This window comes from Gekko japonicus, unplaced genomic scaffold, assembly GCF_001447785.1.
Source record: "Gekko japonicus isolate JY-2015 unplaced genomic scaffold, Gekko_japonicus_V1.1 scaffold228, whole genome shotgun sequence".
Taxonomy (NCBI): Eukaryota; Metazoa; Chordata; class Lepidosauria; order Squamata; family Gekkonidae; genus Gekko; species Gekko japonicus.
The window spans coordinates 1216079-1239896 of record NW_015163609.1 but is presented as its reverse complement, the minus strand read 5'-3'; positions in this window follow the sequence as shown (position 1 = coordinate 1239896).

Below are 23818 nucleotides of genomic sequence, written 5' to 3'. Positions count from 1 at the left end.
GACTTCCCTCCACAACGAAGAACTCTTATTTATTGTGCAATTCAAAAACAAACAAACAAACAAGGACAACAAAAGGATAGTCTGGACTACTGCTTTTTAACGCAGACTTTCTGATGCCCCGGATCCCCTTCGCTAGATGCCATGTTCCAGTTGAAAAGCAAGGTACAAGCCAGAAGCTCTTCTTTGATTATCCAGTGGCTTTTCCCTAAGAGACTGTAAAATTGTACTCTACCATATAAGGCTTGTCTGTGAAACAGAGCATATAAAATCTAAACATTATGTGGTGTGCCAGTGGTGCTTGATGCTGAATCCTCCACGCTCCCATCTGTACATTCTTCACTTAGCAGAGTTTCTTGGGCGGCAGCCTTCATCTCCCTCTCTTAATTTCTCCACTGCTGTGGTGGGGGGGTTGGTGTGCCAGTGGTGCTTGATGCTGAATCCTCCACGCTCCCATCTGTACATTCTTCACTTAGCAGAGTTTCTTGGGCGGCAGCCTTCATCTCCCTCTCTTAATTTCTCCACTGCGGGGGTGGGGGGGTGGGACTGTCACATTTTTGAAGGATGCGTTTTTGCATATTCATAATAATGGTAAGGGCTTTGACACCAAAAGCCCACCATTTGAGAGTCCTTGGCTCTATGTAACTAGTAGAAGATGGTGGTTGCTGTTTAAAGAGAAGGCACCTTGGAGGGGAAGTAAGACAGCAAACATGTCAATAAGAGTTGTACAGTATAGCTATTCTGGGTGCTAGACAGAGGCATGCCATGATGCCAATCTGTGATCTAAGACATTCCCAGGTGTGGCCTCAGGGCTGTTCAGGGAATTGTTAGATGGGGCCAAATGTTTTGCTTTTCCTTCCCAGATTGCACAATGTGCACATGCCAAATGGCTCCTCTGAAACTTATGCTATAGCAATGGGTGAACGCACCTCTGCTCAGATCACGAATAGATTACAAATACTTGTTCCTGCAGGTATTTAGCCTGGGTTGGGCCTGAGGCGTGAGCCAGCCCAGAGGCCTTGCTGCTTGGGACCTGCCATAGTAAGCTTTAGCAAATACAGTCTAGCCCAGATTTGTTTGTTTTCTTTGTCTGTTTGTTTTTGTAATTTGAATCCCCCTTCCCCGCCCTCTGTAAACTGCTCTGGGTTCCTCCAGGAGAAAATGGACCTAAAAATGCTTACATGCATACACAAATCTTTCAACAACAGTAGGAAAAAGTGCTCACTTTTTACTGAATGCTTGAAGTTGGATCGCAAAGACTTTGAGCCTATGTTTTTTTAAGAACTGTAGTTCATGTGCTGGGGAAGGCCCTGAGCTGCCTAGTAAGCCACCATATGGCTCTCTGTGTGGGTCCTGCTCCATGATTGGCTGCTGGCACTCACACTAATACTTATTATCATTTATTGTTATTATCAGTGTACTGAAGGCATGTTCTGAAAGAATGGTTGAAGGATGCTTGCTCTGCCCTGATCATATGTGATTTTGCCAGCAATCCAGTAAGTTCTAAGGGTGCCAAGCTGTGGTTAGGCTACCAGACAGCCTTCTGGTGTGATGATAAATGCTGTGTACGGCGGAGATGCACAAGCAGCACATAAAAGAGTTTTTGAGTTTAAATTGTCAGTGCATCAACAATTCAAGAGCATGGGAGACTGACAAGAGAGAAAAATGGGCATTATGAGGAAAGTAAGTTCACTTTTCAAACATGTTATTTGCAATCATTGCAGCATCATAAGATTTTGCATGCCAGCGGAGTCCTTTCTGGTGTATTTACCAGTGGTGTGCAAAATTCCAGTTTGTGACTAATAATTCACATCACTTGAGAACTAGTGTTATATAGTGGCTAGAAAGTTTGGCTTGGGTGGGAGAAATCTATTTTAGATGGCTGCTCAGCTGTGGATTCTGAGAAAGATTATTTATTTATTTATTTATTAGATTTTTACCCCACCCTCCCAGCAAGGCTAGCTCAGGGCAGCTTACATAACAGTATAAAAAGACAATATAATAATACAATATACAGTATAAAATCCAATCAATCACAAGTTTTAAACTGAAATGTACTGGGTTCTTAGACGCGTTAGTGGTCAGCTCATGCTTTATTTAGTGCCTAGTTCAACTCTAAGACAAAAACTGCAGGACCGAAGGCCTGCTTAAATGCGTGCTCAACACCAAAGCCCCCCACCCCCACCCATTCCCCATGATTTGTTCCCGAGCCCCCAAAAAGCCTGGCGTTCTGACTTGGATGTGGGAGTGGGAGCATTGATGATTGCGATTGCATGAACCTTGTCAGGGGTCAGGTGGATGCCATGAGCGTCAATGGAGAATCCCAGGAAGTCAACTCACGGGACCCCCAGGACACAGTTTTCCCTCTTCACCTTGAGGCCGGCTGCTTGGAAACGTTGCAAGATGGTGTGTAGTCTCTCCATGAAGGTCTCGGCTATGGGTGCAGTGATTAAAATGTCATCAAATAATGGCTGGACCCTGGGAATTCTTTTGAGGAGAGAGTCCATTAGATTTTGGAAAATCCCCGGGGCTACACTAACCCCGAATTGCAGCCGCTGCACCCGAAATGTGCCCCTGTGCGTCACGATCGTCTGGGCCTCTGTGGTGGCATTGTCTACGAGGAGTTGCTGGTACGCCTGAACCAAGTCCAGCTTACTGAAAATCTTTGCACCCGCCAATGAAGCCAGGACGTGGCTGACTACTGGGACTGGATAGGTGTGGTCCTGTATGGCTTCGTTTATGGTGCATTTGTAGTCTGCACAGATGCGGACATCACCATTTGGCTTAACGGGGGTCACGATGGGGGTCTCCCAGAGAGCATGTGGCATGGGCTCCAGAACCCCTTGGGCCACCAGGTGATCCAGCTCCCCGTCTATCTTGGGCTTGAGGGTGAATGGGACGTGCCTGGCCTTCATGTGGATGGGCCACACCACCAGGTCTAGGTTTAGGGAGAAGGGCAGACCAGTGTAATGACCCAGAGTTCCATCGAAGATGGCCGGGAACTCATCCCACATGTTATGAAAGTCTGTGGGTCGCATGTGGTGCGCCCCAGTCACTCCAAACCCCAAGGGAGCAAACCACGACAGTCCCAGCAAGCCCTTCCATCACCAACAGGTCCAAAACTCCCTTAAAGTTCTCGTACTGTACATGGAATTTGTCCCACCCCTTAATGGCCACTGGATTCTTTTGGAAGTTTCTGAGGGTCCATCTAGCTAGTTTCAGGTGGGGACCCCCTTGTGGACAGAGCCTCCGGAGAGTCTCTGCCAAGATAATAGAGATGGAGGACCCCATGTCCAGCTCCATCTCACAAGGCGTTCCCTCAATTAACAGAGTCACTTTGATTTTGTCAGGGGTGTCCCGGGGCAAATTTAGTACCTGGTCTTGGACTGCTGTGGTGTGAAGCTCTGCTGATTCCTGGTGGGCGGCAGGGAGTCTCTGGGTCCCTCTGGAGTGGCAGGCGTGAGCGATGTGGCTGGTCTTGCCGCAAGTCCTGCAGGTCACATCACGAAAATGGTAGGAACAGTGTTCATGGTCTTCTCTGCAACTGGCACATGGCGCACGTGTGCTGGACTTCGTGGGGTGTGAGGCAGCTGATGACAGTCGTGGCGAGCTGGCTTGTGTACCTGGTGCGTCTCCTCTTCATTGGAGGCCTCAGATTCTGGGGATGTGGAGGCCCGGTGCGCTCAGTGGGTCTGGCGGTTGTGCTGGGACTTCTCGAAGGCAGTGGCCTCACGAATTGCCTTTTCCAGGATGAGCTCTTCGTGGCTGATGAGCTTGCGGCGGCGTTTCTACTCATGGATGCCCATGGCAAATTGGTTGAGCAGGGCATCCTTGAGATCTCTGAACGTGCAGTTCAGTGCCAGCGAGTGAAGTTTGGCCATGAAGTCAGTGGCCGCTTCGTTAGATCTCTGGTGGCATGAAAAGAAGTCCACATGGTGTGCCATCTTGATAGGTTGTGGCACGAAATGTCCTGTGAGTGCCATGATGAGTTTGTTGTATGAGGCCTCATCCAAGGTCTTTGGTGCGATGAGGCCCTGGCGATGAGGCCCTGGTGATTCCACACGAGCTGAGCAGGAGGGCCTTCTTCATCTCGGCGTCGGTTACGCACTGGAAGACGATGAAGTATTTCAGGCATTCCACCCATGGTTCCCAGAGATCGGGATATTTGGGGTCAAACTCGGGCAATTGTCCTGATCCTGATGGGGTTGCCATGTTATCTGGAATGGTGCGATGCGTGGGGTTCTGGGGCTCGTTGCGTTGTGCGATGCTCTCTGCTGCCGACTATCCCATCAGGATCCCATTCTTGTTGCCACTGAAATGTACTGGGTTCTTAGACGCGTTAGTGGTTTAGTGATTAGTTCAACTCTAAGACAAAAGCTGCAGGACCGAAACCCTGCTTAAATGCATGCTCCATACCCCCCCACACACATTCCCCGTGATTGGTTATTTACATAAGAACTTCTGTACAATAGGTTCCTTCCAGGATCCTGGTCCCCTATTGTTCTGTGAATGAAGCTAAGTCCGTCCTCAGGTAAGAAGTGAGTTTAATACATAACAAAAACCATGACTAAGCCCCGCCCCCTGCTTCCGGCTGCCCCGCTTCCAGCCCTCATTCAGCCAGGAGGAGGCAGGAGAAGAGGGAGGGTAAGTTGCTTCCTCCCCGCCTCTCCCCACCCCTGCCTGCCTGGGGCCAGGGAGGGCCTTGGCGGGGCTTCCTCGCACTCCCGCCGGCCTTGCAGGTCCACCGCCGGGCCCCTGATGTCAGGGTGTGTGACATATGCTAATGAGTTATGCTAATGAGTTCCCCTACCTCTTTTTCTACGAAATGACCCCTGCAACTGCCTAATCAGCCTGAGATGATTAGTGGCTGCTACCTGGGCCTACATTGTTAAGGAGACATCCAGGAGCACTCCCAAACTCCTAACCTCCGGCGCTGGCACCAATGGCGCCTCATCGAAGGCCGAGAGTGGGATCCCTACCCCCGGACTGCCCCGACTCAGGCACAGGACCTCCGTCTTCATCTGATTCAATTTCAGCCGGCTTAGCTTAAGCCAACCAGCCACAGCTTGCAACGCCTGGTCTAGATCTTCCAGTTTAGAGTCGGGTCGACCGCCCAACAGCAGATAGAGCTGGGTGTCATCAGCGTACTGGTGACAACCCAGCCCATATCTTCTGGCAATGTGGGCAAGAGGGCGCATGTAGATGTTAAAAAGCATTGGGGATAACACTGCCCCTTGGGGCACTCCACATTCCAGTGGGTGCCTTCAGGACAGTTGATCCCCTAGCACCACTCTTTGTCCCCAACCTTGGAGAAAGGAAACAAGCCACTGCAAAACCAGTCCCTGTACTCCGATGTCGGCAAGGTAGCAGACCAGTAGCTGATGGTCAACCATGTCGAACACAGCTGACAGGTCTAACAACAACAGCACTGCCATTCCACCTCATTCCAGATGCCTCTGGAGATCATCTGTGATGGCGACCAGTGCCGTCTCTGTCCCGTGGCCTGGGTGGAAACTGGACTAGAAGGGATCTAATATGGAAGCGTCATACAAAAAGCCCTATAACTGATTTGCCATTGCCCTCTCTATTATCTTGCCCATTGCACCACTGCTTCCTTAAGTGCCTCCGGGAACAGCCCCTCAGTGAGGGACTTATTAATTATCTCCCACAGTGTATCTTGAAACCCCTCATGGCTAGCTTTAATTAGCCACGAAGAGCATCCGCAAAATAGCTCGCAAAAGACTTGCAGCCAATATCTTGAAACCCCTCGTGGCTAGCTTTAATTAGCCACGAAGAGCTAATTGCAGCCAATATCCAATTCCCTACAGTTTAGTGTCAGGTCATCTCATATACCTACTTCACAAGGTTGTTGTGATTCTAAAATACTGCTCAGAGATGGCTGAAGGAAGGGCAGGATATAATTGGAATGTGGCAGGGGTTAGCCAGCCAGCATGGGATCTTGGAGAACAGCTTTGTCAGAGGTGACTGCATAGGTGTCTGCCTTGCACAAACCTTGGTGCAATGATTACATTTAGGGGGAAATGTAGAAAATTTGCATGGATCACCTTTTCCAGTTGCTCTCTGCGTGGCTAAAACTTCAGGCCAACATCTTTTTAAGTTAGCTGGGCAACCAAGGGGTTAATGCCTTCTGGCACCATAGGTGGTTGTTAATGATTGATAACAATGATGCTCTCCATTTTAAAGGAAGCAGCAGCTATGTGAAAACCACTGATGCTTGGTTAGCAGATTTGGATTGGAACTTGGAGAGAGAGGTGAGCATGTGTGTGGTTTTGAGGTAATTGTGCATGAACTTACGGCTGGTTCATGAGCTTAAATCCTGAGAATCATGCACAGAACTGGCAACAATTTTTGTTCTCAAAACAGCTGGGGGAGAAATTCTTGAAGTGTCTGCCAGTGATATAGACATGATGCCCTGATCACACATCATTTTTGTCCACATAAGTGCCTATCCAGGGGGAGCCAGGGGTCTGCTCATGTGTACAAGAAATCATGTGTGAGATCAGGGCTAATGTGTCCCTCCTGTACCTCTGCAAGATCCCTTCTCCACCTTCATTTAGTTGCATAGCACTGTTAGTACCCTCATATTAACAGCTGTGCTTCATTTTCTGCCTGGAGTTCTAAAAGAAATCCAGATGTTGCAAAAGCAATCTGTGAGGCAAAGGGATGAGTTATAAATCTAGAAGAGCAGAATGGTGCTTGTGAGTAGCCATGGCTCAAAGGATGCTCCAGTGTTTGTGTGATGAAGCATGCTGCCTTTTCCAGCATCCTCTTGTATGGTTAGATCAATCACTTTCAGAGGACCCAGGAGGCTTCTGCATGAGTTCCTGCAATCTTTGCCTGGTGAGTGTTAATCATTGGCCTCTCCAGTGGGTACTTAAAATAGTTTACCTAGAAAAAGGCCCAGATTTCTTCACGGGGATTTCAAATATACTTAGAAATCAGGGGCTATGAACAAAAGCATCTTGGTTGTCATGTTTTTAGAGATGATGACGGCTAAAATGCAGAAAAAGAGAGGGATTCCCAATTTAGGTGTCCTCCTCCCCCAATCATAAATGTTTCACACATACTGTTCTTGTCACAGCCGTCTTTAGGGGGTTCCATATTTCTGTACCCAACAAAACACATTAAAAACTCTGCAGAAGACAAAACCCCAGGTGAAAAACTGATTTAATGCCAATCAGATCTCTAGTGCCTGTCAAAGATAATCAGGGGAAATCAGTAATTAAGATAAAAAAAACATTCTATGCTGATTCATTCACTTCCCAGTTACTCTGAAGTCTGCAGATGGTGGAAATAAGTATCCGCACAGGAAAAAAACCTCTGGAAAATAGAATAAGGACAAGAAGGGGGACCCGTGATACTCGGGGGGTGGGGAGAAGCTCCACGGGAGGAGAAGGAAGCAGTCACAGGTGAGCCTTCTCCCCCGCCCCCCCCCCACACTGACAGCGAGGCCCGGGCCCACCAATCCTTCTCCCCCGCCCCCTGCACCCGCGGCGAGCCGTGCGGGCCTGCAGAGCCTTCTCCCGCTCCCCCCGAGCACCGGCTCTCCCAGCTGCTGGACCTGCCGAGCCCCCCCTTGCCCGCCCCGCCGAACTTTCTCCCTCCCTCCCCCCCTGGCTGCAAGGCCTGGCTAGCCCGCCAAGCTTTCTCCCTCCCTTCCAGCAGCGGCAGCAGCAGTGGCGAAGCCTGAACTTGGCTTGCCAAACTTTCTCCCTCCTCTTGTAACCAATATGCTTCTTTTACCAATAAAGTTTTATCTTGTTTATTGTTAACCCAGAATCTTATCCTCAGAACCACATAGTCCAATGAAGGAGCCTTAGAGCTTGGGCACAATACTGTGGGAAAGGTTAATTAAAGACTGGAATTAAATTCCTGGTGGCAGCGATAGACACTTTGAGTGAGAGAAATAAACAACAAGAAATTCAAAACTACATCACACCTAACCACACAAAATAAGAGAGAGGTACCGTCACATGGACTTTTTGGCATTATACCCCACTGAAATCCCTCCTCTCCCCAAACCCCACCTTCCTTAGGCTCCACCCCCCAAAGTCTCCAGCTATTTCCCAACCTGGAGCTGGCAACCCAATGGGCGATATTGGGCCAGTCACACTCTCTCAGTTTGACCTTCTGCTCGAGTTATTGTGAGGATAAATTGGAAGTGGGGATGAACAAATCACATTGTAAGCTCTTTCAGATCCCCATCTGAATTTAAACATTAAGAAGCTCTTTTTGGTTCTCAGAGATAACATGAGGGCAGGTTTTTTGAACAATTTGGAAAAGGTTAAGTAGGGAAAAAAATCCTAGGCCCTGTCACACGGGCTGGATAACGCACGGGGGTGTGTGGCGATTTGCGCCGTCGCAGTTTGATCTGCGATTAAGCGGTCAGACGCAACAGCGGTGCAGCGGGGTTTCCGCAGTCAGCACCCGCGGCAAAGATGATGGCTGGAGGGAACAGTGATCACACCAACCAAGTCTGTCAGCAGCCCGTGGCAAATTTAGCAGGTATTTTTTAACTGCGGGTTTTCGGCGGGAAGCCACGGGTGTGCTACACTTGCCAGATGTGGCGGTGAGATTGCACATGGATAATCCACCCGGTATCCGTGGCTCTCCTGTGGCAAATTTGCCATGTGAACGGGGCCCTAGTATATTATTTTTAATTTGCATTATTTCAGGCTTTTTTCAGGGAGTAGTTCCAGTCAATTACTCCTATGCTAGTATTGCTGGGGGGGAGGGGGCACCAGCATCTGCTTGAAGTATCTCAGGACAGGAAGGACCATTTGATAGCAATGAAGCCTTTCTCACAGCCCCTTGTACATCTGTAGCAGCACTGCCCAAACTGTGTACTAGGAGAGAGAACTGCTTGTGTGCCCTGGGAAATAAACCTAACTTAATAATTAAAAGCTCCTGTGAGCCCAGAACAGCCATCTGCAGAGAAGGCTGCCTGGCCTGCTGCATGGCTTCCTGATTCATTGCTCTGGCCTTGCCTCCTTCCATTGCTCTGGCCTTGACTCTTTCCAGCCTTTGCTGGAAGTGGATTACTCTGTTGCATTTCAGCATTGGAAGTGATTGAATGGGCCAGTCCTACCCAACTGGAGGTAATTAACCATCCCCAGAGGAGCCTGTGTATTAGCCTGCATTCAGACATCACATTAACCTCAAGGTAAACTGAGTCTATGCACAAACACAGCTTGTTGTCCTGCTCCCTTGTGTGCCTTCTCCCTCCTTTCTCAGATAAAGCATTATTTAAGGATTTCTGGTTTGAAAGAAACTCTGGCTCCCCATGATGTATGAATAGAGTGTCCTTCTTTTCCACATATCAGGATTCTAAACCATGGTTTAATGCAGATATAGAAGCCCAGCTTATGGGAAGTAAAACAGATCCTGATTCACCCAGGCGTGTTCTCTCTCTCTGCTTTTCTTCAGAATGGGGACCTGGACTGACTTGCCACACTATTCTCCCCTCCTCCATTTTATCCTCACAACAAAGTTGTGAATGTAGGTGAGGCTAAGAGAATGAGTGACCACCCCAAGGTCACTCAGCAGTTTGTTTCAGACCAAGCACCACTGACCTAGAAAGAAAAGAGAATAAGCGGAACTAACCATGTGAGTCTGTAAACAAGACCGAAAGGTGCAAATTAATCCAAAGCATATTTAAATCGGAGAACTTTGACTTTAAATCCAAAAACTTTCTTCTTGTGTAAACAATGTCTGGTAGAGGGAGAAGAATGGCGCCAGAAAAGAAACCTCTCACAGGAAACACCATACCAACGACTCCCACCCAGACACAGGAAGCAGTTGCTGACTTTCCCATCATGCTGGCCATGCCCCTGCGCCCCCTGCTGGAGCAGATGTCTAACATCAACAGTAAGCTGGACGGTGTCCAAAAGCAGCTCACACAGATGAATAAAAGAGCAGACAAAACCAACAGAGCCAGCAAGAAAGTTGAAACAAAAACCAAAAACATTGAACAAAAATTGGAGGAAGTGGAAAAAGAGAGAGCTGCAGATAAAGGCCAATTGCTACAACTTCAAATGGAAAGATCAATGTATGCCTTACGTTTTCAAGGTATTCCTGAGCAAAAATGAGAAAATCTGAAATTAATTTTAAGTGAAGCGCTAGCACCAATGACAGACATTAAACAAGATGAGTTGCAAAATGACATACATTAGGCATATTGAACGTATCCAGATTTTATTAAGAAAAATAATCTGCCTGGAGAAATATACGTGAAATTCTCTAAGAGATCCACCAGAGACAATGTTTTGAAAGCTACATCTGGAAAAGTCTTGAAAGACAAAGACGATGAAGTAAACATTCTAAAGGACATTCCATTTGAGATGTGGAAACGAAGGTGGCAATACAAGGATCTAACCTTCTTTCTCCACAACAATTCAATTCCCTTTAGATGGATTTTTCCAGAGGGACTTGTATTCAACTATAAGGATAAGAAGAACAAAATTGACTATGTCAAAAAAGCAAAAGACTTTTTGAAAGCAACAAAGCCCGAGCAAAGATGACAAAAAAACCCTGTGGATAACATGGAAGAGGAGGGAACTAGCGATGGAGAACCAGATGACACCTCAAGAAGCTCTAGCAGTACTTCGGAAACCTCAGATTCGGGGAAAGGGGCTGCTGCACCTAAAATACTCAAAACTAACTTGAAGTACAAGTAGAAGAAATGTAAAAAATAAACAGATAGTTCAGTAGAATATAAGTGATTATTAAACACCTGAGACTAGTATTAAGATTTAAGCCAGCTTTATTTAGAATTTAACCTTTTGATAAAACGATCTTTGTTATTGTGGTAGGATTGATATACAACTATGTAACATTTGGAATATGATCCTTGTCTTATCTTTTGTGTTAGTTTTAGTCACTCCCCCTTTTTTCCCTTCCTTTAGGATGTAGTATATAAAATGCAATAAAAAGTTATATATTAAAAAAAGAAGTTTGGCAAACACTGATCTGCAGAGTAGGGTGTCTTCCCTTGATCCTTTCCCTAGTAGGTCCGTGGTGCAGAAGTTGAAGTGCCATTAAGGAATGTATGCAATCAGTGAGTCTGGGAGCCACCCTAGTGAGTGCATGAACTCTGCAGAGGACTTAGTGCAGCTGTGATCAATTTAGCCTGAATATGCATGCCTTGTGGCTCACCTTAAAACTCTGCATTTTGGCTGGACTTTGGATTTCACTGTGCTAAATGGCAAGACTCAGGCAGTGGCATTAGATTCTACCTGCTTCCCCTTACCATTCTGCTAGCTATTGGTGAGGCAATAATTTCACTGTACCTCAAGCTATCTCAGATTCCTCACTTTTCTGATCATTGTCTCACCAACATTCTGGTGGTCGCTTTGCCTGAGGTTTGGTAAGTGGTCCCTGGAATGCACAAACTGAAGTTCAGGAAGGCTGAACCAAAAAGAAGGACAAAGGCCAGTTTCAGTGCACAACTTCTGGCTCCTTTTCTGCGTGGCTGCAGTGCTGGTGAGTTTTCCTCTGCTGCTCCAGGGCCTGGGGTTTGGAATTGTTTGCATTGGACAATTGAAAACAGAGGGCAGGAATTTTCTGTACTTATGTGGGTTTTTTATTTTGCCTATGAAAAGAAAAATGACCCAACTAAACGGGGAGCCTTGGAGACCACCTAGGATACTGTATGTTTCCAGAGGGGGCTTGGTGAGTGGGTCAACCATTGAAGGTTTTTAGGCTGCCCCTCAGAGAGAAACTCCTGACTGATTTCAGCTACGTGACACTGAAGCTCTGGTGTTGCCAAGGCCATAGAGGCATGATGTAACTTACATCCATGAGGGATGTAAACTTTATTCTGATGCCAGTGTAGCCACGAGGGATGTAAACTTTATTCTGATGCCAGTGAGCTGTAACACCACCAAGTGGAATAAGCAATGAGCACTGTCATGATTGTAGCACCTGACAGAAATCTACATGACTTTCCCTGTGAGGGACAGTAGTGGGGCCAGGCACATTTGATGAAAGGGGAATAGTACCAAGGACACAAAGGGTGCTTATCAGACACTGAGGGAAGGGGAATCTTAGGTGTTATTGTTAGTGCTAGAGTTTGTACAAAAACTGGCACAAGCCAGGTCCACCAGAACTGAGCAAAAACAGCATATTGCTTCTGCAGTGAAATAATTGATGGAGTGTGGCCTTAGTGAGTTGTTTCAGCCAGGATGTGGACCAACAGGGAATTGAACCCAAGTCCTTATTTTTTATCTAAGGATAGAATCTCAGAATAAAAAAAATGAATATAGATGCCCATGTACCAAACCACAACTTACCACAGGTGGCATCCAAGCTGATTTCCAGTAGTACTACTACATCACATGGATGGATACTACAGAGGGTTGGTTCACCATGTAGTGTATGCCTTCTTTGGTAAATGATCTCCTTAATTTAAGGAAAGATGCTGAGATACTTTAATCGCTCTCCTGTTTTGTGGGCATCCATGGTTGGTGTAGGTTTATGTAGCTATTGGGGAGATAGGCCACAATGTTTATCCCATTAACCAATTAGATTAAGAGTTGATCAAAATGAACGAATTGCCCTGGCAGCAATGGGGGGGGCCCCCACAACTGTTAGTACTTAAAACTCAGCTGCAGAAGTTCTGTGGACAAGCACAGAAACCTGATATGGACCAGGACGGTGGTCTGAGGGGGCTCCCCATGGTATTTTATCAATCTGAAACAGACCTAGGGAGTCTTCCCCAGTGGACAAATACTGATAGGGGGAATACAGATACAGGCAGCAGTTGTGAGGGGGAGGCTTCACCACCCCTCCTTCTGTACTATGGTCCTGATCTGAATTGGACCTCTGAAACCTGAAAAGTATTTTTTTAAAAAAAGCGCTGCCAGCCCTGTCCACTCCCAGCATCTTGTGTAGTTGACTGCTTTGCTCTTCACAACTCTTGTTTAATCCATAAGCAGATCTAATCAGTCAGTTAAACTCATCCAAGCTGTACATCATATTGGACTTCAAGACTGGATATTCCAATGTGGTTTTTTGACCCTACCAAGCTGCCATGTCTTTATATGATATGGATTGAGGCCACAGTGATGGGGGCAGGAGTTCAGCTCTTTCTTCTCATCCCATTCCTAGCTGAAAATGGCCTCTTTGGGTTGCTTTCAGTTATTTAGATGTTTATACTTTGCTTTTCTCCCCAGTGCTAGACCAAAAAAAAGATATATTGTTAGACATTTGCACCCAGTGTCACATAGTAGTTAAAGTGCTGGACTAAGAATTGGAAGATCTGAGTTCAAAAATTTACGCATCACCATGAGACTTGTTTGGGGACCTTAGGCCAGTAGTCACTTGCTCTCAGACTAACCTACCTCACAGGGTTGTTGTGAGGATAAAAAATAAGAGGTGAAAATCATGTAAGTTGCACTGAGCTTCCTAGAGGAAGAAGGGTGGAATATAACTAGATAGCTAGATAGTTTATAATTTATAATTTGCATTTGCTTCACTAGACAGAGCTAAAATCAGGAATGGGTAACAAAACAAGAAGGCAGACATATTCAGACCAACTGAAATCCACCTAGGACTCAGCACCCCTTTGAATGAATTGTTCTTTGGTTTCTTTCTTCTTCCTTTCCCTGAATTTCCACAAATGGCACTGAAGCCAGGTCAGCATGGTACAAATCACAGTGTGCTCTGTTGCTTCCCTATACCTTTCTGTTTGGAACTTTGCAGGGAGGTCTTTTGCTTGGCTAAGTGCTGTGTTGTTTGCTTTTAAAGAACACACTGTGCTTTGCAAAACACATTATCATCGGCAAACTGAATTGGCCAAGGCTCTCTTGGCTGGCTATAGGAGAGCAAGCTGTTATCAGGTGTGTGCCAGCTACCCTTTAGCAACTGTGGAACATGCCACACATTTGCTATGGGTTGATCCTAAAAGTTCTAAGAAAGCAGTAGCTCCTAAATGTATACAAATAAACCAATCAATTAATGTGAAAGAAACAGATGAAAACAACGAGAACTAATAAGCGTTAGATGACAAATTTGGGTGTGCTTCTGCATGGTGTGTGAAATGGGCATGAACTACATTGGCCCGCATCCTAATCCTTGCTTCCACTTGTGCTGCACCCTTTTCCATTCCAGAGGCAATCCCCATAGCACAGTGCATTCCTCTGGCACTAGGAGCTTCTGTCCATGCAAGATCAGTGTTTTCCAATGAGCTGAAAAGCACCAGAGGAAAGTGCTGTGCAGCAGGGGACCACCTCCACAACGGTTAGAGAGGGGCACAAACAGAAGTGCTTAGGATCCAGGTCATTTGTTGCTTGATAATGACGTATATTTATAAATACTAAAAGTCAAAACTAAACTATGCATTTGTTCAGTGTTAACTGAAGCGAGATTCTTGCTTTTATGGGGAAGAGAAGAAAACTAGCCTGAAATTCCTTTGGAACTGGATCCCAAAGAGTATTAGTAAAAAGTATATCCCACTTCAGAAAATTTGCTATCCACTGTAAACTGTGGTAGTTAAAATATCAGACTAGGATCTGGGAGAACCAGTTTTGAATCATCAGTCAGCCATGGAAGCTTGCTGGGCAATCTTTGGCCCATCACACTCACCTACCTCGCAGGGTTGTTATTGTGAAGATACAGTGGAGAAAGGATGAGAAATATAAGCTGCTTTGGGGTCCCCCTTGGGAAGAAAAGCAAGGTGTAAATAAAAATAAAGAAATAATTGAGGCAGTTGGGTGCTTCCAGCTTGCTGGAGTGAAGGTAGTGGAGCTGGTACTTTAACTCTGAGTTATCAGGAATCGATAGCTTATTTTTTTTAAAAAACACAAAACACCAATTTTATTAGGATATAAGTCAAACTGTACATCATCTTATCTACTATCTTATACCCTTTTCTCCTAGTACCCCCCCTTCTGACTTCCTGCAGTGCTCCAGCCTCTAGTCCAAATCTTATATTTCCCCTCTTTTTTCCATTCTTCAATATTAAAGTTCTTCAGGTAACCTATCTTTTAACTATTGTTCTTATATATTTAAACTTACTCTAAATGTCCTTCTACCTTCAGTAGTTATCAAAGCAAAATAGATTATTTTTCACATCCCAGTATTTCTCTAAATATTCTTTAAAGTCTTTCCAGTCTGCAAAGAATTCTTCAGCTGGAATCGATAGCTTATTAACTAGCACTGCCTGCCTGCCGCTCTTTCAGTTGTATTGAGAGACTGTGTGGGATCTTCAAGTTTGAAATGACTCAGTGGAATGTTTCATGGAATGAGTTATGATGTTCTGGACACTGTCCTAAAATAAGGCAGCCCTTCAACATATCTAATCTCTGCAGTTGTACTCAGACTTCAGACTATCATATTTGCAAAAAAGAGAGAGCCCCTAGCATGGAAATTCTCTGCAAATGGAAGCATCCTCTTCTGCTGATTCAGGACTTGGGAGAATTCAGTTTCTTCATATGCCGCTTGTTCACTCTGTAACCTCGGCCAAGTCATCAGTGGCCTTCATTTGTTCTTCATCTGTCAAATGGAGACAACTGCCCTGCCCTCCCTGGCCATCTCCAAAAGAATGGCTGTGAATAGAAAATAAATGTGTGGTGCCCACAGAATAACAGTGTTTTGCCCTAACAGAAACAAGGCAAAGATCTCATGCTGATGGATGTGAGGGACTTTTTATTGTTGCAAGAGCAGCTCTGTACTCCAACAAGTTCTCCATTGTGTGGTTTCTTTTTTAGAAAGTTCAGCATGACTTTTGTGAACATGGAATTCAGAGGTACTTTTCTATTCCAGTGTTTAATTTGGGCAGATGGAGATGGTTAAAATTCCCCTGAAGTCTGCCATTACCTGGACCAGGCTCCCTCCTTTGAGGCCATGAGCTATACACAATATGCACAGAACTGGAGCCAGAGCACTAGAAAGCTGCCTGAGATAGTTTTTGGCAAGTTGCGTCTTTTGTGGTAAATTGTGTCTTAACATCAGCTATGCTTTGAGTAAAACTGAGCATTGGTCCTGCTATTCTTGGCTAGATTTTTAGGTCATCATAAAAGTAGCAAGAAACAAGCTGCTGCTTAAGGTACATCAACAAGGGTGTTTCTTCCCTCCGTCAATGTAGATGAGTGCAGACAAGCAGTTATCAAATGACAGCATATCACATTCTACATGCATCCACTTCTTGTTTGGATTTCCAGTAAAGTACAGAAATGTGCTAAGATTCTCCTCGGTACTTAGCCAAACAATACAGATGACCCACTTACTTAATGGTTACATACTTACCCTGGTAACTTAAGATGGTATATGATCCTCAGTTTCAGCAACCTGTTATATCTAGCATGCAAAATTATAAAGGACTTAGTAGTTCTTTCGCATCTGGATGCTTTCACAATGGATACTACGGATTGTGTTGATCATATCTGTCTATGTTTAAATATGATGAACACAAAATGACATACAAAAGACTTGCCCCCCAATTTAAATGATAGTTCCTACAAATATGTAACTAAGATCAAACTGAATATCCATACGTTTTCCTGTTATTGTTCTCTTTTAAAGTACTGGTTGCAAATTGCAATTTTTGCCTTAGAAAAACATGGTATTTTTGGTTCTGTTGTTGGGTTATTGCTAAGCGCACAAAGATATATTGTGCTGGGTTTTTCCCCATTTCTTCAGTCACTATCCCACTGCATCATTTTGTTTTATTAAGAATATTTGCCTTAGACTGAAATGTTTGGTTGTATTTTGTCCTCCATTCATGGATTAACTGAATAGTTCTTTTTCTCATGCCTGTAATCTGCACAGTCCCACTGTATTGTTTTTGCCATTAGATTGTGGAGATCTGACTCCTCCACTGAAATGCTTGAGGGTGATCTTGTAGGTGGAAGAGCTCCATGTGTGCATTGGAGCCCCAGCTCCCTCCGTGGCTGTTCAAACGACATAGAATCTAGGCATACATAATAGACTGCAACATAAAAATAATATTTTGAATTTAATTGATAATACATGCTTTGTTATGGGCGTGTAATATATATTGTATGGTAGGATAGATTACTTGATGGAGCATTTTAAAAAATCACTACATTCGTTGGTAAACATGAAATAAGACACAAAGAAACAGTATCTTGACTCAAGATCTCACATGCAAGTTCCCAAAGGGCTAATTATTTGCTGGAAGAATTTACTTAATGCAGGCACTGAAGAATCCCTCCTCTTTCCATGGCTAATCCAAATTTTGTATTACTGGTGTTAGTGTGGTAATACCAACTCTTGACATAGGTGAGAGCCTCAGCTTCCATTTATGTTTTGAGATAAAATGCTTAGATATTTCTTCAAAAAGGACTCCCCCATCTTGTTCATCCTGTAATAAGGGTGTTGCTTTCAAACCATTCCCTGTTCACAGCAACATCCATTGTGTTCTCTTTGACTGCAGCCAGGCTAGAATTTCGGGTTGGGGGGGGCTTGATAAATGGGAATGGAGTACCTTTGTAAAGCTACCTTCTTAGGATTCATGGGACAATTTGCAAGTATCCCAATCCAAAAGTGATGGGTTGTCTTTGACACAGAAGTCTGGCTCCACAGCTTCTATAAATCAAGCATTGCTCTGTTGATTTCACTGGTGATGCCAGGTTACATCCTCTGAGGATTTGGCAATGAGATTTGTGCTCTTTAGAAAGAGGATACAGTTGTAATTGGCCTGGCCCAGCAAGAGACTGGAGGGAGAGTGTAAACCCCACAAAACAGCAGCCCACTGATGCACTGATCAAGGACTTGTTTCTACAAGTTCTCTTGTCAGTCTGTCTTGTGAAAACACAAATAAGGCATGGACCATAGTACTGGGTGGAGAGAGGGTCTCTTGATTTTTGTTCACAGATAAGCTGCCACCCTTGGCCAGACTATCTGCAAAAGAACTCTCTAGGCTGGTGGTAATAAATGTCTGTTGGAAGGGAGGAGACCCAAACAGCAAGCAGTCAGATGTCTGTTTATTATTGTACATTCACAGAATATAATAAATCCACCATGTCATTCCCTGAACTCTGGTGATTGATTCCTCTCTCTGGCCTAGACAAAGCCTCCCCTTTGTGCTACACAGACAATCTGTGTAAAAGGGACTGTTCCCTTTTTTTGGGGGGGTATGTTTATCTGCCTTAAACCTGCTGTCCTAGGCTTTGGCCCTTTGTTCAAAGGAGCAGACGCCTTCATGTTTGTACCAGGTTGAGACGGGGGGGGGGGGAGAGGCCTCAGCATCCTCTCTGTAGGAGAAGTGATACGTTTTTCTTATCAGATTCATTGTGATTTTTAAGATTCGGGGCTCCTGACCATGAGCATAGGATGAACAACATCCGGGTTCTGGGGCCAGCCTTCCCTACTAGATATGGTTGTCATATTTCCCAGTGGTACTTCAAAGTCTTAGATGGAAAACCAATGAATTTCAGTAATCAATAGAAACTCCTGTAACCTTGTCACCAAGTCCAATTGTCTTTGCGTATTTTTCAGCGTCTTAAGAACTGTTAAGTGTTAGAAATGTCTAAGTTCAGTAGGAACAGTTAAAAAAACTTTTATTGACTTATAGTGAATATCTCTCTTATGCAAATAATAATTTCCTAAAGTTAATCCTTCTTCTCTTTTAGTGCCCTGCAATGCTCCGTCATCATAGCTGAAAGGGGATTTTCAGGATCACTGAAGCATAAGAGCAGTAGCAATCCAGAAAAATCCACTGATGGGAATCTTAGGTAGGCAGGGCAGGGCAGGGCAGGGGCTTAGAACTCTGCCACCTTGGCAAGGCACCAGTTCCACCAAGTTCCTTTCTGTCGTGTATTCTCCTATGCTGAAATAAACTCTTATTCTTTAATGGATGGTTTCATGTCACAAATTAGAAAACCTCTTCTCTAACAAAAAGTACATATAGTAATCTAGAGCCTCAGGTAGGCTTCTGTATCCTGGGCTAGTTAAAGGTATTTTGTTCCCTCAGGTTGTTTTAATCTTATGTTACTAGATGGATTAGTTTTAAACTGTAACCTACCTTGAGCCTTTGAGATAAGGCAGGGTAGACAAGTCAATAAATCCTTTCTCTCTAGTACTTTTCTATCAAAAGGGGCCTGTCACAAGTTACTGCTGCATCCACAGCTGGGCAGAACTGGGAGCAGAGCATCAATGGGGCCTGTTTTTGTCCAAATACTGACATTCACTCCCAAAATGCCCTTGGACTAAACTGTTCTGTGCCATAGTTTCCCCATCTGCAAAATATTAATAAAACTGCTGCTCTGTCAGCCAGTCAAAGAGAAGCAGAGACATCTGTGTGGAGACACTGAATAATTTGAAGGGAATGGTACAGGTGTAAAGGGTAGAGAGAGAAAGTTGGGAAAGCTCAAGGTTTTTTGCTGGCCTGCGTGAACTACAACTTTGGTGCTTTCCTCATTCAATCGAGGGAAAAGTGAGAAATGTAAGATGAACATTTTACTCAAGTTGAATAATGCAAAAATGAAAATAGATATGCTTTTCAAAAGCCCTCCATGTTCCTTCATGGCAACTACAGAAGACCAGCTAAACAGGTATGGAGATTCCAGTAGCCATTTAATGCCAGGCTTCCCTCAGGACCTACTTGTCTATTGAGGTGATGGGACTTGTGCCCACCATCCAGCAGCACTAGTGAATGTGTGTTGGGATTCTTTTTGAGTAAGTCAGCAGAGTATTAAGAGACTGAGTCCATGGTGTGTTTTAAAATATAAAAGTTTACTATAAACCTAACATGGGACAAAGGTACACAGGATATAAAATAACAAAGAGCGAATATGGCTACATCCTTACAGCTAAAAGGTAAAACGGGAAGAGAATGGCGTCTCCTTCTCAGTCAGAACAAAGAGAGGAAGAAGAGCCAGTATGCTAAATACTTGACACATTGGTTTCCAATCAGACTAGCAAGTTAGCTCCAAAGTTCCCGGGCATTCTATTGCCTAAACAGATTGGTTACAAACAAACATGTGACTTCCTGTTGATCATAACAAACATCATTAACCCTGTAAATACTGAAGTGTTTTGACTTGTAACACCCAACAATGTGCCAGCAGCAGGGCAAATATGGATGATGGGTTTGGAGCAGCTTGGGGAGGGATGCCTACTGGGTTACTGAATCTGTCTATTACTTTGCTCTTCTGACTTTCTTCTCCTGTGGCATCCAGGCAACCTGTGAGAGGGTGGGTCCTCCCTGACCTTGCTGAGCACTCTGAGTGGTAGGAGGTGCAGGGGCCCAGGCCACTGCCACAGGCAAGCGTGCCACCACAGAGAGTGCCTGAGCATAGCCAAGATCACCCCCCCCCCGCAGGAGCCAAGCGGGGCCAGTGCAGTCTGAGCCATCCTCTCTGGGCAAGGCAGCTGACACTAGCAGTGGCTACTATTGCTGTTACTGCTTACCGAGGTGGGCAGTGCAGGCATGCACATCCAGCTGTTGAGGGTGACGGCACAGGTGTGTTGGTGGTCTACCTTTCTGTCCCTCATCTCAATGGTACCTTGAGAGTAGAGCTAGGTAGGGTTCCTGGTTTCAGGATGGCAACCTTTAAGAGAGTTTTGGGGGCAGGGACCTGCCTGTCTGGTGTATCACTTCTGGTGCAAACTGGAAGTGATGTTGATGTATTGGGTTAATGCTGTAGCATGCGTCCAAAACTCTCTGGTTTTACCAGTGTCCATTCCAAGGCAAGTGAAGCCAGAGGAAGGGGTAAACAGGGCCCAAAGCCCTTCTCTCCCTTTTGCCCCATTTGCAGCAAAAAAAGAGAAATGAAGAGCTGTTTAAAGGTGAGTCCTAGCTTGAACACATAACTGTGAGTTGGGTCCAAAACCCATATCGTGAGAGCCAGTTTGGTGTAGTGGTTAAGAATGGCGGACTCTAACCTGGAGAACTGGGTTTGATTCCCCACTCCTTCACATGCAGCCAGCTGACCTTGGGTCAGTCACAGTTCTCTCAGAGCTGTTCTCTCTAGAGCAGTTCTCTCAGAGCTCTCTCAGCCCCACTTACCTCACGTGGTGTCTGTTGTGGGGAGGGGAAGGGAAAGGAATTTGTAAACCGCTCTGAGACTCTGAGTGAAGGGCGGGATATAAATCAACTCCTCCTCCTCTTTCTATCTTCTTCTATCATCATTTAAAAATATATATTTAAAAGAAATTACCATGTCCATACAGAGAGGTCTAATATCAGACAATAGAAACCATACATCCAAAGCTATTTATTCCATCTTCATGAATGATCCACCATCTGATTCCAGAAAACTCTCAGTTCTGAAGGGAATGCATAGAGTGTCCTGCACATCTCCAGGTGTCCTGCGCATTCAGGTGTCCTGCGCCTTCTAATGGAGTGGATGATTCTTATGAAATACCTCTCCTATAATGTGCTAATAAGGAGCTGCGGTGGCTCAAGTGGTTAAGACGTTGAACTGCAGGCTGTGGAAGGTCAGTAGTTCAGCAGTTCGAGACCCGAGTGTGCCGCATGATGGAGTGAGCTCCCATCTCTAGTTCCAGCTCCTGCCAACCTAGCAGTTCGAAAGCAAGAAATTGCAAGTAGATAAATAGATACCACTTCGGTGGGAAGGTAACAGCATTCCGTGCGCCTTGGTGTTTCGTCATGCCGGCCACATGACCACCGAAACGTCTTCGGACAGCGCTGGCTCTTCGGCTTTGAAACGGAGATGAGCACCGCAATCCTAGAGTCGGACTCGACTGGCTTTCGAGCAAGGGAACCTTTACCTTTACCTTTAATGTGCTAATAAGTTCCAGGCTACCTTTCAAACAAGGGATGAGCCTATGAAGGTTTGGGTTTACATTATGTGCCTCTTCTACATTCTGGCTTTCTAACTCAAGCTGTAAAAAGACATCCTTTTAAAGCAATGGATTATCTGCTCAGTCTGTTGACCACAATGTCATTGAATCAGGAAGTGAGCCTAGATTCCAATTTCACAATAAGACGTCTCAGTGGGTGGCTATTTTCTTATTTTTAAACCAGCAAAGAAAATTAAATAGAATAAGAACCAGAAACATGGAGATCCATATCACATTCTTTGTTACCATGTCAGCCAGGTGCCCTCACATTTCCAGGATACAGGTCAGGTTTTGATAAGAGGCAGGCAAAGTTTAACTCGTCAGTTGCCAGGGTACTTAGTTTGATTAATGCCATCAGCTTTCTAGCACCAAATACATTGCAGCAAGTGAGTGAAATGCAGTCAAATAGACCAGCAGGGCCTTAATCAGAGGAGAGTGATATGGATTCTGAGCGGGAGGGTGGGGAGGGAGGTGAAGAAAAGGATACAAAAACAAAGGAGGAAGCCAGCACACAAGATTGGTTTGGATTTTAGCCATAAAGGCCCCTTTAGGTTTATGGCAGCCCAGCTCAGTGTCTCAAAGCACAGGATAACTCTGGATACAGAGTTTTTGCTTCTGCAAAGGCTGCAGAAAATTGTAGGCAAACATTTCCATTCTCCCCCACCAACTTTTAACAATCACCAGTCTCTCTTATGATGGCTTTAATTCTTTTTCCTTTACCAAAGGGATTTCCCCCCTCCACCAAGTGTTTTGCAGATGAGGGCATGGTATGTTCACTGTCATTTCTGACTTGAAGACATGGGAGAACCATCTTCCCTTTTGTTTTCTTAGCATGCTGGAAGTCTGCAGACACAGCATAATTCAGGCTGCCATTGTGTTTTCCCTTTGCTCCACTGAATCAGAATGCAGTCTGTATCCATTTGAGATCCACCTTCTAAAACATTGGGATGGATCCTACAGAATGGAGGCTCCTACAGGTGGTAGGAGCCTTTCCCTGTTCAGAAAGAAGAAGGACGACTCTTTCCACTGGAGGAGTGTGCCTTTGCTAGTAGCAGAAGATCCAACCTTTTCATGTGCACAAAGTTAGATGTACAACTAGAATGAAGACAGTGAGGAAGTCCTGGAATTGTTAATGCAGCCTTGTGAGTTTTCTGTACTGGGAAAGATTTCGGGGTTTTGTGCGCATCATTATTGAGGCGGGTTTGGCCCCATACCACTTATGTTTATCCCCCATTTTCAATGTGCTTTCTTGATCTACCTTGCATTTTTTCTAGAGAGCCAGTGTGGTGGAATACTTAAGAGTGTTGGACTAGAATCTGGGAGACCCAGGTTTGAATCTCTACTCATACCATGGAATTTTGACTTTGGACCAGTCACACTCTCTCAGCCCAACCTACCTCACAGGGTTGTTGTGATGATAAAATGGAAGAGAGGAGAACAATTTAAGCTGTTTTGGGTCCTGATTGGGGAGAAAGGCAGGGTATAATTTTTTAAAAAATATTTTATTAAGGATCAAAATAAGAACAATACAGAACATCAGAAACAAACAATGTTGAACATACAATAGCATTCAAAAGGCTTCTATAAGATATCTTGTAGGGTTACATTGTTTGATAGTCACAACTAAAACTACAACTTGACGTGCCCCTACAGTAAAAACAAAAAAGGGGGGATAAGCTAGTTTATGAAATACAAAATAAGACATGAACAACAATAGTAACATCATATAAACCCTCATAACAAAGGAACAAGGCTACTACATTTAAACACATTAAACTAGATTTATAATCAGTGGAAAGCAACTAAAGAAATATAATAGTTTTCCCCCCCATGGAATTACTATAACCTGCTAAACTCTGAAACTTTGATTCTATAAAAGGAAGCCATTTGTCCAATAAAGTGGATTGTCTGGCCGGATCTGCTATCTTTATTAAATTGTCTGTAATTTTATCAAAAATAAAATAATCCCATAGTTTGAGATACCATTGTTGCACTGTAGGGGGATCTCTCTCTTTCCATCCCATGGCTATGA